At 55.9% G+C, this 10,795-nt stretch overlaps 2 long non-coding RNA genes across 2 annotated transcripts in view; one reads left to right on the top strand and one right to left on the bottom strand.

Annotated features, from left to right (window-relative positions):
* LOC125618536 overlaps positions 1 to 8,254 on the top strand; it is a 21,629-nt gene extending 13,375 nt beyond the window's left edge. The window contains exon 3 of the long non-coding RNA XR_007349880.1: positions 8,128 to 8,254. This is a non-coding gene — a long non-coding RNA (uncharacterized LOC125618536). The remainder of the gene's footprint in view (positions 1 to 8,127) is intronic.
* Positions 3,409 to 9,937, bottom strand: LOC125618538. Its single transcript, XR_007349881.1, has 3 exons — positions 9,703 to 9,937; positions 3,879 to 3,961; positions 3,409 to 3,738 (listed from the first exon to the last, which is right to left on the bottom strand). It is a non-coding gene; the product is annotated as an uncharacterized LOC125618538 (long non-coding RNA).
* Between the last annotated feature and the right edge of the window lie 858 nt (positions 9,938 to 10,795).

The following is a 10,795-nucleotide window of genomic DNA, read 5'->3' as shown; positions in this document are numbered from 1 at the left end:
GGAGTGCTTGTGGGGGGGGGGGAGGGGGGCTTCACCCCCTGCTGAGAGGGCCTATTTGGCTAAGGGAAGGTGATGGGGACCTCATGCCCTCCTGCACCTTGCTCCCTTGGACCACATGGCGCTTACAGAGCCTTGGCCCACAGGACAGTACTGAAAGTCCAGTGGAGGGAGAGGGGCTTTGGCCTTCCCATAGACTCACCAGAATCCTGCAGATAGGGACTGAATGTTGGCTGTAGGCAAAGTACTCAGAGACTGTCCAAGCTGTAAAGAGCCCCAGGGGTGATTGCTTCCTACTTCCATGACACAGACATACAGTGAGGTCCCGAGAGGCCAGGGCCTGCAGGGAACCCCGTGGCTGACCATTGCCAGAGCTGGCACTGGCTCTTCATGCCAGATGCGCCCTGTGGCTTGCTTGACTGAAGCGTTTATCTGGCACACAGGCCATCTGAGGAGGGCTTGGAGGAGGGTGTAGTGTGACACCTGTCTTGAAGAGTTAGTTCCCTGAGGTTCTGGGATGGATGGCTGGGACCAGCCAATTCTGTCACTGCTGTCTTCCTTCCAGTAGCTACCAGCAGGTGGCGCTACACACCCAATTGCAGCTTAGCTTCCAGAAAAAGGAAGGGCAAACTGGTGGCTGGGAGCAATTAGGGCAGGAGACAGGCTTTAGTGCCCAGCTTCCAATCACCTCCTCTCTGGCACACCTGTGCTTCAGCACCCAGGGGAAGAGGAGGGAAGGGAAGCCCAGCATTGGGTTTATTGGGTTCCTCAGGTGATTGTGTGGTCAGCACACAGGTATTCTGGCTGTTTTTTCAACTTGAATAAACGACAGCCAGAGATGGAACGCAGCCGGGTGGGTGGGCGCCTCAACCGCACGAGACCCACCTAGGCCCCAGCTGGAGCCTTGTCACCCCACTCTGTGCGCATGGGCACACTCCCTCACTTGGCACACACAGCACTTCCTGCCAGGCCAACTGGTTCCTGGGAATATGACCCCTTTCCTCCTCTTTCCTCTTCTCTTCCTCTGTCTTCCTCCCCCCTCTCTTCCCTCCGCTCTCCCAAGCCTCACTGTGTGTCTCTTTCCTTGCTCTCACCCCACCCCAGTTCCCCCAGGGACCCTACAGGTCTAGCCCCGCTCCCAACACCTCATCTGCAAAGGCAAACAGGGACCAATACCAGTGGGTTTCTAGGATGCAGTTTCCATGGCAACGGTGCATCTTCTGCTCCATGGTGCTCAGCCCTGGGCAGGTTGCCGTGGAGACTCACCTCATTGAAGAGTGATTTGTGGGGCTGTTTTTCTCCTTTACTTCATCTCCTTCCTTCTTTCCAGAAATGCTACCAGCCCAAACAGCTTTTCCCCACTCATGGGGAAGCTGGAAGCTTCTTCCCCCAGCCTCACAGAGGCCTGGAGAGCGTCTCCATAGCACGAGTTTCCCTAGGTAGCCCTCTTGCCTTGGAGATGCAGGAGGCACCTCTAAAGGCCAGCTGAGGGGTCACCACGGAGAAGCAGGTTAGTGGACCCAGTGTCCACCTTTTGTGCCCTGAATGCCTGTGGAGGCCCTCAAGTAGATGCAGGAAGTCAGTGGACAGCAACCCCAAGACTGTCTGTCAGCAGCCATTTTCTTCAAGCGTCTTGGTGGCTGGAGAGAAGGTGGGAGACAGTCAGAGGGGCTGCAGGGAGAAAGTTCAGGGGAACCCAGGAAAGAGCTGGGGCAGAAGAGGGAACGCGCTGGGGAAAGGGAAAGTGAGGGGGGAGATGGGGAGCCTAGGGAAGGGCAGGCGGCCCAAGCCCACAGGAGAGCCAGGCCCTGAGGCCATGGCAGGAGGCCTCTCTGGTGCTAATGACCTTTATAAATCACTCAGCAACCCCAAACCCAAAGCAGGCCTCCCCTTCTCTGCCAAGTAGAGAATCTGTTTGTCGACATACAAACGCATTAAGCACGTTGTAGCTCTTTTTCCCCTCAAGTTGAAAACCATTACAATAATTAATTAAGGCAGGGGATTAATTAAAGAGTCGTTTTCCCCCATTCTCCCCAAATAGATCAATCAGGGGGTGGAGGAACATGTGCTAGCTGCAGGCAGAAGGAGGGGGCTCTGGGGGAGGCATTTACAGGCACAGCTAGACACAAAAGACACCATGGGGGGGGGCTCAGGGGACCGGCAGGGAGGCCCCTGGGGGCTGGGAAGCTCCTGTGCTCCCAAGGCCCTGTGGTCAGCTTCCCCTCCTGACTTTCACAGCAGGAGGTCTTCGTCACCATGGAAACAGGCCTGAGGGGCCAGGAAGGAAGAGTGGCCCTCACTCCTGTATTCTCTTGGAGTGTGTGACAGGCCAGTGCTCCCTGGGGCTGTCTAGGTGAGCAGGGTCAAGGCCTCCAGAGAGCTTTCCACCAGCCTGGTCTCCTCTGCTGCGGAGTCCCAGCCTGAAACGAACTCACAGTGGGGCAACCCTCCTGGTGACCAGCCTGACACCTGTGTGTGGATGTGCCATCCTGGTACAGGACAGGGTAGCGGGCCTCAGGCTGAGGACTGTCAGTCTTTCAGGTAACTTCTTTCATTCTGCCAAAGTCTGAGATCTCAGGGACTCCTCCTCCTCTCTCCCCACTCTCCTCCCTCTGCCTGCACTGTCTTACTCCTTTGACCAGCCTGCCTGCCATTCGTTCTTTTTTTTTTTTTTTTTGGTACTGGGGATTGAACTCAGGGACTCTTACCACTGAGCCACATCCCCAGCCCTATTTTGTATCTTATTTAGAGACAGGGTCTCACTGAGTTGCTTGTGCCTCATCATTGCTGAGGCTGGCTTTGAACTTGCAATCCACCTGCCTCAGCCTCCCAAGCTGCTGGGATCACAGGCATGTGCCACCGCGCTTGGCTTTCTGAGAATTCTTTCTATAACGTAATGTGTTTCTGTGTGACATTTTCAGCAACCCCCCCCCCAGTCCCCAGCCACTGTTCCTTGAATGGGCCCATTGAAGAATCACCCAGGTTAAGTGCGTCATCTTCTCCAGCTGTTTTTCCAACGGCGGTGCTATCAGGATGGAGACATAAAACACGTACGTGATATATTAGGTGGACAGGGCAGAATAAAAGCACACTCATAATTTTTACACACAAAACATAAAATGGTTCAAAGAGAAACGTGTCTATACCAAGAGGGAGGGAAAAGAATCCCCAGCGCTATAAAAGGGGTTTGTGTCTGTGTGTCTGATGGCTGTTTTATGAGTACGTGTGTGTGTGTGTGTGTGTGTGTGTGTGTTGGGGAGGCAGCTGTGAGGACAAATGCAAAGTAAACTCATGACTTTTCTAAAGAAAAATGAAACCCCAACATGCCCTGGCAGTGATGGATTTTTTACTTCTTTGTTTATTTTTAAAATAAATGTGTTTATTTGCAGTGCTGGGATGGAACCCAGCGCCCCAGTATGGGAGGCAAGTCCTCCACTCCAAGCCACAGCCCAGGCCAGTGGGTGCGGATTCTGAAGGCCATAGATTCTGACAGGGGCCCTGTGGGGAAGGGACCTTGGGGCTAGCCGCCCTCAGGTCAAAGCCCCATGTTTTAGTCAGCTTTTTCTCTGCTGTGACTGAAGGACCTGGCAAGAGCAATTAGAGGAGGAAAAGTTTATTTGGAGACACACGTTTTCTGGGGCCTCAGTCCACACAGGGCTGGCTCCACTCCTCAGGGCTGGAGGTAAGGCAGAACATCATGACGGAAGAGTGTGGTGGAGGAGAGCAGCTCCAGACGGGCACCTGGAACCAGAGGGAGAGAGCTCTACTCACCAAGGACAAAGTATATACCCCAAAGGCACATCCCCAGTGTCCCCCACCTGCTCTCAGTTACCGCCCGGTTCATCCCTATCAGGGGATTAATTCACAACCCGTCACTTCACCTCCAAACCTTCTTGCATTGTCTCACACACGAGCTTCTGGGGCACACCTCATCAAAACCGTAACACCTCGACAAGCTGTGACCCTTCAGGACAAAGGCCAGAATCAGAATGGGGTTTGCAAAGTGGGTTCTGTACTCCGTCTCCTTCTCGTGGCCATCAGAAGCCAGTTCCTGTCCTTCGCCATCAGCTGCCTCAGGCCAATCTCTCCTTGGACACAGATGGGGTTTGTCACAGGGTTTTGTCCGTGTATAGTTCTAAAGGTTCTACCTGGATGTCAGCTCCACCCTGAAAAAAATCCCCCACGCTTAGACTTCCCTCCCTGGCCATGGTCTGTGTTCGGAGCCTAGAGAGGCCCACCCAGAGGACGCAGCAGCCCCTCCGCCTGCCCCCTGCCTTCCTGCTTAGAAGCCCCACATGGGAAGCACAGGAACCGAGCTGCTGTGGCCTCGCTGGCCTTTGGGTGGGCTGAGGGGGGGTGTCGGACTCCAAGTCAGGACCAGGACGTGGACCCTAGCCCACTTACCTGAGCACTTCAGCCAGTTTTCCATCACGGAGACGGACACCCAAGACACTCAACAGGGAGAGAGGAAGGGCTCATGTTGGCTCCTGGGATGTCCAGTCCCTGGTCACTTAGCTCCATCCCCTGGGGCCTGAGCAGGGCGGTGCGTCCTGCTGGGAACACGCGGTGGAGGAGCACTCTCCTTATGGTGGCCAGATGCAAAAAGTGGTCAGATGCAAGTAGGGGCGGGGTTCCCCCATCCAGGCACCCCTGAGAACCTAATTTCCTTCCACTAGACCTCATCTCCTAAAGGTTGCACCCCCCACAGAATCGCAGATTGGGGACCAAACTGTAACCACATGGTCTCCCGGGACCCTGCAGACGGAAACCATTGCCCGAGCCTGGTGGGACCCTGCCCAGAGTGCCAAATGCTTCCCTGTCCTCCTGCCCTGTCCCTGCTGCTTCTGCCCTCTGGGCCTGCAAGGAGCGAGGCCATCTGCTGGGCATCCTGTCACTTCCTTCTCAAATCCCAAGTGCAAGGTTCCCGATGGCCCCTGTCTTGGGGCCAGCTGATCTTGACCTCTGATTGGCAAAACAAAACTTTGGTGGAACAGTTGTCCAGCCTGTGTCTCCTTGAGGAGCAGGAACGACCCTCATGACCCTCACCCTCGGGCCCTCACAGTCTCTTGTGCTCTGACCCAGTTTCCACCAGGAACCTGGGGGTGTGTGTGCAGGTTTACACAGCTGGGTTGAGGAACAGGTCTGGGAAATGGCCCTATTACAGTCTCTGGGACTCCATGGATGTGTGACGAGTGCTTTCTTGCATTGTTTTTAGGCCCTGCCCCATGGGCTGGCGGAGTCTGGGAGCTGGTCTTGGAGTCTTTCTGCCCTCCTTGCTAGGACAGGCCGGGCAAGGCCCAAGCGGCTGGGGGAAGCTGCAGATTTCCTGTGGCGGTTGGAACCCCAGGGATGAGAACATAGCAGGGAGGTGGCACAGTTTGGTAGAGTGTCCTGCGTCCCATCTGGAGACCCAGCCCTCCTGGGAACTGAGTGTGATGAGCCTGCTCCCTGGGGTTTCCTCCAGGGCAGGAAGAACACTTTGATCCTTGCCTGAGGCTCTTTTTAGCCCCAGAGCCTGGGCTTGTGATGTGCCGAACACTGTGAGCTGCCGGGTTTCCTGTGGCTGCCCCACGATCTCTGGGGCATCATGGCTGCTGTGACTGGGCCAGGGAGTGACCACATTGATGTCCACCCCACTCTGAAGGGAAATGCACACCTCCTCCCACCTGGGCCAGAGCAGGAAGTGTAGGAGGTGAGGCCGTAACCCGCTTCCTGCAGTCATAGGTCTTTTCTTCCCCTCAGTTAACACGCGGGTTTCCCAAATTAAGAAATCATGCAAGGAAAAGAATATGCACATATATTTTAGGGGACAAACAGGAAGCTGTTATGGCCTGTTTGGGCAGAGAGACATTTATTTCGTGAGAGTCCTGCTCTGGGCGGTTTTGTCCAGGTTTTGTGGATGCACATGGTGCCTGAGGACCTGGGGTCAAGCCCTGAGACAACAGGGGACCCACAGACCCAGCCACAGATCAGATGCAGTTGGCTTCCAAGAGCTCAAGGTCGAATGTGCAGGCAGGCAAATTATGGCTTGCGACACCCATTATTACAGCCCCACAACAGCAAGGGAAGCAGGAAACGGGTTCTTGGGAGCTCAGAATGAGGGCCACCAGCTGCAGAGTAGAGTGAGGGAAGATGGATGGGCTTTTGCTACTGTTGGTGTCTCCGGTGGCCACCTGCCTCTCCTGCACGTAGTCTTCATGCTGAGGAAACGGGGACTCTGCTGCAGCTCAGAGAGCAATGGAGCCTGTTGGCTGAAGCCAGCCAGCACACGACAATCCCTGGCCACAGCTGTGGGCTCCTGGGTGGACATCTGGTCCAAGCAGAATGATCTCAGGACTTCTGCTTTGATTGCTGACAGATGGATTTTCTCTCTCTGTGAGGGATAAGTATGCAGTAGGGGGAAATTCTGGAAGCCACCTTGAGACCACAGGGAAGGCAGCCTTAGGATAAAAATAATTTCATGAAGGGCAGGGAAGTGAAAGAAAAAAATTAGGTCCTTGGTGACATTTTTGAGCCCCTGGGTCAAACCAGTCCTGAAATCTACTCTATGTCTGATGTAAGTGAATAATACATTCACCTTCTGTGGATGGTATATTCCTTTTTTGTTTAACCCATTTTGAGATGACTTTGTGGTTGTCACTTCCAGCACAGGATCCTAAGCCACATAGGCTCTTGCTTCCTGACCAAGCTGACACTTGAGATGGAACCAGAAGCTCAAAAAATTAAACAATAAACTCAAAAAATTAAACAATAAGAAAACAAATAACCCAATCAACAAATGGGCCAAGGACCTGAACAGACACTTCTCAGAGGAGGACATACAGTCCATCAACAAGTACATGAAAAAATGCTCACCATCTCTAGCAGTCAGAGAAATGCAAATCAAAACCACCCTAAGATACCATCTCACTCCAGTAAGATTGGCAGCCATGATGAAGTCAAACAACAACAAGTGCTGGCGAGGATGTGGGGAAAGGGGTACACTTGTACATTGCTGGTGGGACTGCAAACTGGTGCAGCCAATTTGGAAAGCAGTCTAGAAAGCTCTAAAGCCCTCTTTCCAGCAAATATGTGCAGAGCAGTGATCATATGGCAGGTCGTTGGCAGGATACGGGGACACATAAAGGATGCGATGTGGTCCTCTGGACCCTGTTGAAGCTCACACCTCAAGATGTTCCAGACGGGTGCCTCTGCCTGCTGAACAAGGGGAGGCCTGGGAGGCTTGGTGCCCCTAGAGAGGACAGCAGCCCCTCTGCTGGGGGTGAGCGGGGACGGTCCTCCCTCCACCTTCTTTGGAGAATGCTCCTCCTGCCCAGCCAGCCATCACTCACGTGGGGACTAGGCCCAGCCACCAGTCTTCCTTCCTTCCACCAACAGTGATTAGTTCAAGATGGCTTCTGACTCCAAGCCGGGTGAATGCAAGTGTCACCCAGGCCTTTTCTGGAGCCTTGGCGTTGCGGAGATGATAGACCATTAGTAGACCCTGGGGTCACCCTAGGGTTCCTGCCAAACCAGAGAAACTCTGGTCTCAGCGTGCTGGGATTGGGAGGACACAGACCCCTCGTGTTGGGCTGCACTGAGCTTATCTTAATGAGCCCCGCCACTGCAGCTCTGAGCAGCGGGGCCTCAGGGTGCTCTTCAGTTCTCACCCACGGGTGCTGCTGAGAAGCTCAGGAATATCCTGTTCCAGGCTCAAGTCCCACTGGGGAGCATTGGAAGAGCTGGTGGAGCTCTGGTGTCCTGCTGCCTCTGCTCTCGCTGCACCACGTCCAGGACCTCCCCTCGACCCTGTCCAGCTTCTCAGCCTGGTTTAGCATCTCGGCATTATGGTGTGAAAGCGTGAGGACGCCGGGCTCCAAGTGGACAGGGGTCTGCCCTCCTGGGTGGGTTGTAACTGTGGTAAAGGGGGCCCAGCTTCCGGCCCTGCAAGACTCTGGATGCTGGAACTCACTTCCCACTGGAGGGTGGAGTGTGGGAAAGGATACTTGGGAACCGGGCCAGCTTAGCCCAGCGCCTGGCTCTGAGCAGGTGTGATTGATTCCCAAATGGGGTCAAGGTCACGGCCACGCAGCTGCTCCAGGCTTGGTACGGCCAGATACACATATCTAGCTCCCCGAGCTGGAGGAAAAGGAAGAGCCCTACAAGTCTAACCTCCAGCCACCAGGGCCCTGGGGCCAGAGGGCCTCCTTCCACCGATGCTCCTGGCCTGGCTTCCCATCCCCGGACTGGGCAGGAGATGGAGTGTTTGGTGACCTCAGTGATCATGGTTTTGGTTCCTAGGGTGGTTATAGGATTTGCCTGAGCCCAGAAACAGAGGCTCCTCCCCCACCCACCCCAGGCTGACCTCAGGCCCTCAAGTCTGCAGACCCACTGAGGGTGGCAGGAGTGAGCCCGTCTCCACATCTGGGCTCTGGGCTGGACACACCGTGGGCAGGGCCCAGTGCAAATCCTAAATGAGGGGCCCTTGTTCACCAGTTATTCAAAACTTCAAGAAAGCAATGGTGGTCCCCTGTGACCACAGTCACACCATGATGCTGGCCTGTCGGTACCATCTCAGGGTTGGGAAGGGCCTGGTCTGCTCCTGGGGCCAGTCCTGAGCTGGTGTGGGAAGGCACACAGAAGCACACTCCCTGGAGACAGGCAGGATTCAAACCCTGGGATCCTGGGCAAATCCTTTAGCCTCTCGTGGCCCCCTTGTCTATAAAATGGGGCAGCTTGCAGACCCAGAGAGCCCGTTAGATTTGGGCTATAAAAACTCTCTCCTGCTGGGTGCTCTCTCTCTCTCTCTCTCCCTCTCCTCTTTTTCCTCCAGTTGATCAGACACTGCCACAGTAAAGATCTCTTGGTCACTCCGAGTGTCGTAGTCACTTTCCTTTCATTGAGCACATAGAGGGGCTTGCTATTGTTCCCAAGGTGGAAATTTGTGTCCAACTTCCCGGCTCACCTCGGCTCCTCTCCACACCCCCTTTCCAGGCCCAGGGGCCAGTGGGAAGCGCTCCGGGAGCACAGGTGTTTGTGGGGAGTTGGGCTTGCATGGCCCAGGGCCGGCTCTGGCCACTCTTCCTAGAGTGCTGGGCTGGGGGTGGGGGGTGCTGCCAACATGGTCAGAGTGTCCAAGGGGCCTCAGTGAGCAGGGCAGGCTGGGAGGGGAGGGAGGGGCTGGTGCTGCTGCCCCGCAGGCCCTCCAGGGCCAGGCAGAGCTGGGGGGGAGGCCGGGAGGAGGGTCCAGCAGGCGGTCTCTCGGCCTCCCCAGGCCAACCCAGTGTGGAGGGGATGAGCGCTCAGTCCACCTGGGACCCCCAAGCTGGGATTCTCGGCCCAGCTCTGCTCATGGGCCAACCCCCGGTCAGTTTCTCTGCCATCGCTCTGGGGCTCCAGATGCCAAATGTGTGGGAACCCTAATTGCACAGAGATTCTCTGAGGAATAAAATATAAGAGAGAAAAGGAGAGGGGAGAGAAAGAGACAGTTGGGGGAAGGAGACGGGGACGGGGACGGGGACCCGGAACACCAACGTGCTGGCGCCCAGGTGAGCTGATGAGAGCAGATCCTGACCCCTCCTCACAGGTGTGGCTGGCTTCAGGAGGGGACGCTCCTGACCCTGAGCCTAGAAGCAGAGGTGCCTCCCCCTCCCGCCCCAGGCTGACCCAGGCCATGGGAGGCCACAGTGAGCCTGTCGGCCACACTGGGCTCTGGGCTGGACCCACCTGCGCCTTCCTGGGTGCTTTTGAGGTGACGGAGCGTCCTACTGGGTCTGCTTCCTAGACATCCTCCCAGGGATGGCCCCCAGGTGACCTTGGCCTCTGGGCCCCCGGACTTGGCACCTTGAAGAATAGCAGACAGGCCTGAATTCCAGGAGGCCCGGAGCCAACGCGTGACCTTGGAGAGTTTGCTTTTTTAAACTTAAAAAATACACAATTTTAATTTTCACCATGAAAACAATTGTGTTCTAGAACTTCCAGGCAGCCCCTCCTTCAGGCTGCTCTCAAGAGGGCAAAAGACAAAATACAATCACCCAGGGAAACAATGGCCTGGGTTCTATTTAAGACCGAGAGCCCCCCTCCCATCCAGCCTGGCCTTCCTGTCCCTCCATCCGGGTTCCCGAGCTCACCAGCCGCCCCACCTTGCTGGCTCCAGTCACGGCACCCTGAGGCCGGGAGTGATGGAGAGCCAGACAAGCCCCTTCCCCCACCCAGGTCCCTCGAGCCTCCTCAGGTTCCTTTGAGTTCAGTCACTTCTGAGTCAGAGATGGAAAAAGTCAGTGTCGGAGGCGGAAAAAGCCCCAGGAGTTCTCGGGAACACTGCATCCCGGACTCGCCCAGCCCGCCAAGGACATCCCAGTCCTTGCCAGTGGGTTGAATCCCCATTCGAGGCAGGCCCACCTTACAGGTGAAAAATAGAGGCTCAGAGAAGCCCAGTGAGTTAATCATGGAGCTACTGTGACGTCTGGAGTTCTGCTCAGTGTTTGAACTTGGGCGCATCAGCCGTCTGGGGGTCCGTGTCTGGGTGTGCGTGGGGGCCCCGGCAGCTGCTGAGGCTCCCCAGGTCGCGAGGTCTTTTGAGAGCTAGGGAGGAGGCTCTGCACTCGTGGACATCTGCTAGGGTTGACCCCCGAGCAGAAGAGACGGAGGACAGCCACTTATGCAGGGGCCGTGTGGCAGGGGTGGCAGGCAGCTCAGACTTCCTGGGAGAAGCCCTGGGGACCAGTGAGCTCAGCACCCTTTCTTCTGTCCCCCTCAGCCTGTTGGCCTGTCCCAGGTTCAGCTGTATATTATTCCTGTGGTTTGGGGGGGGGGGGCG

The sequence above is a fragment of the Marmota marmota genome, unplaced genomic scaffold (assembly GCF_001458135.2).
Source record: "Marmota marmota marmota unplaced genomic scaffold, marMar, whole genome shotgun sequence".
NCBI lineage: Eukaryota > Metazoa > Chordata > Mammalia > Rodentia > Sciuridae > Marmota > Marmota marmota.
Note: the sequence above shows the minus strand (reverse complement) of the source record. Positions and strands in the feature narration are given on the sequence as shown.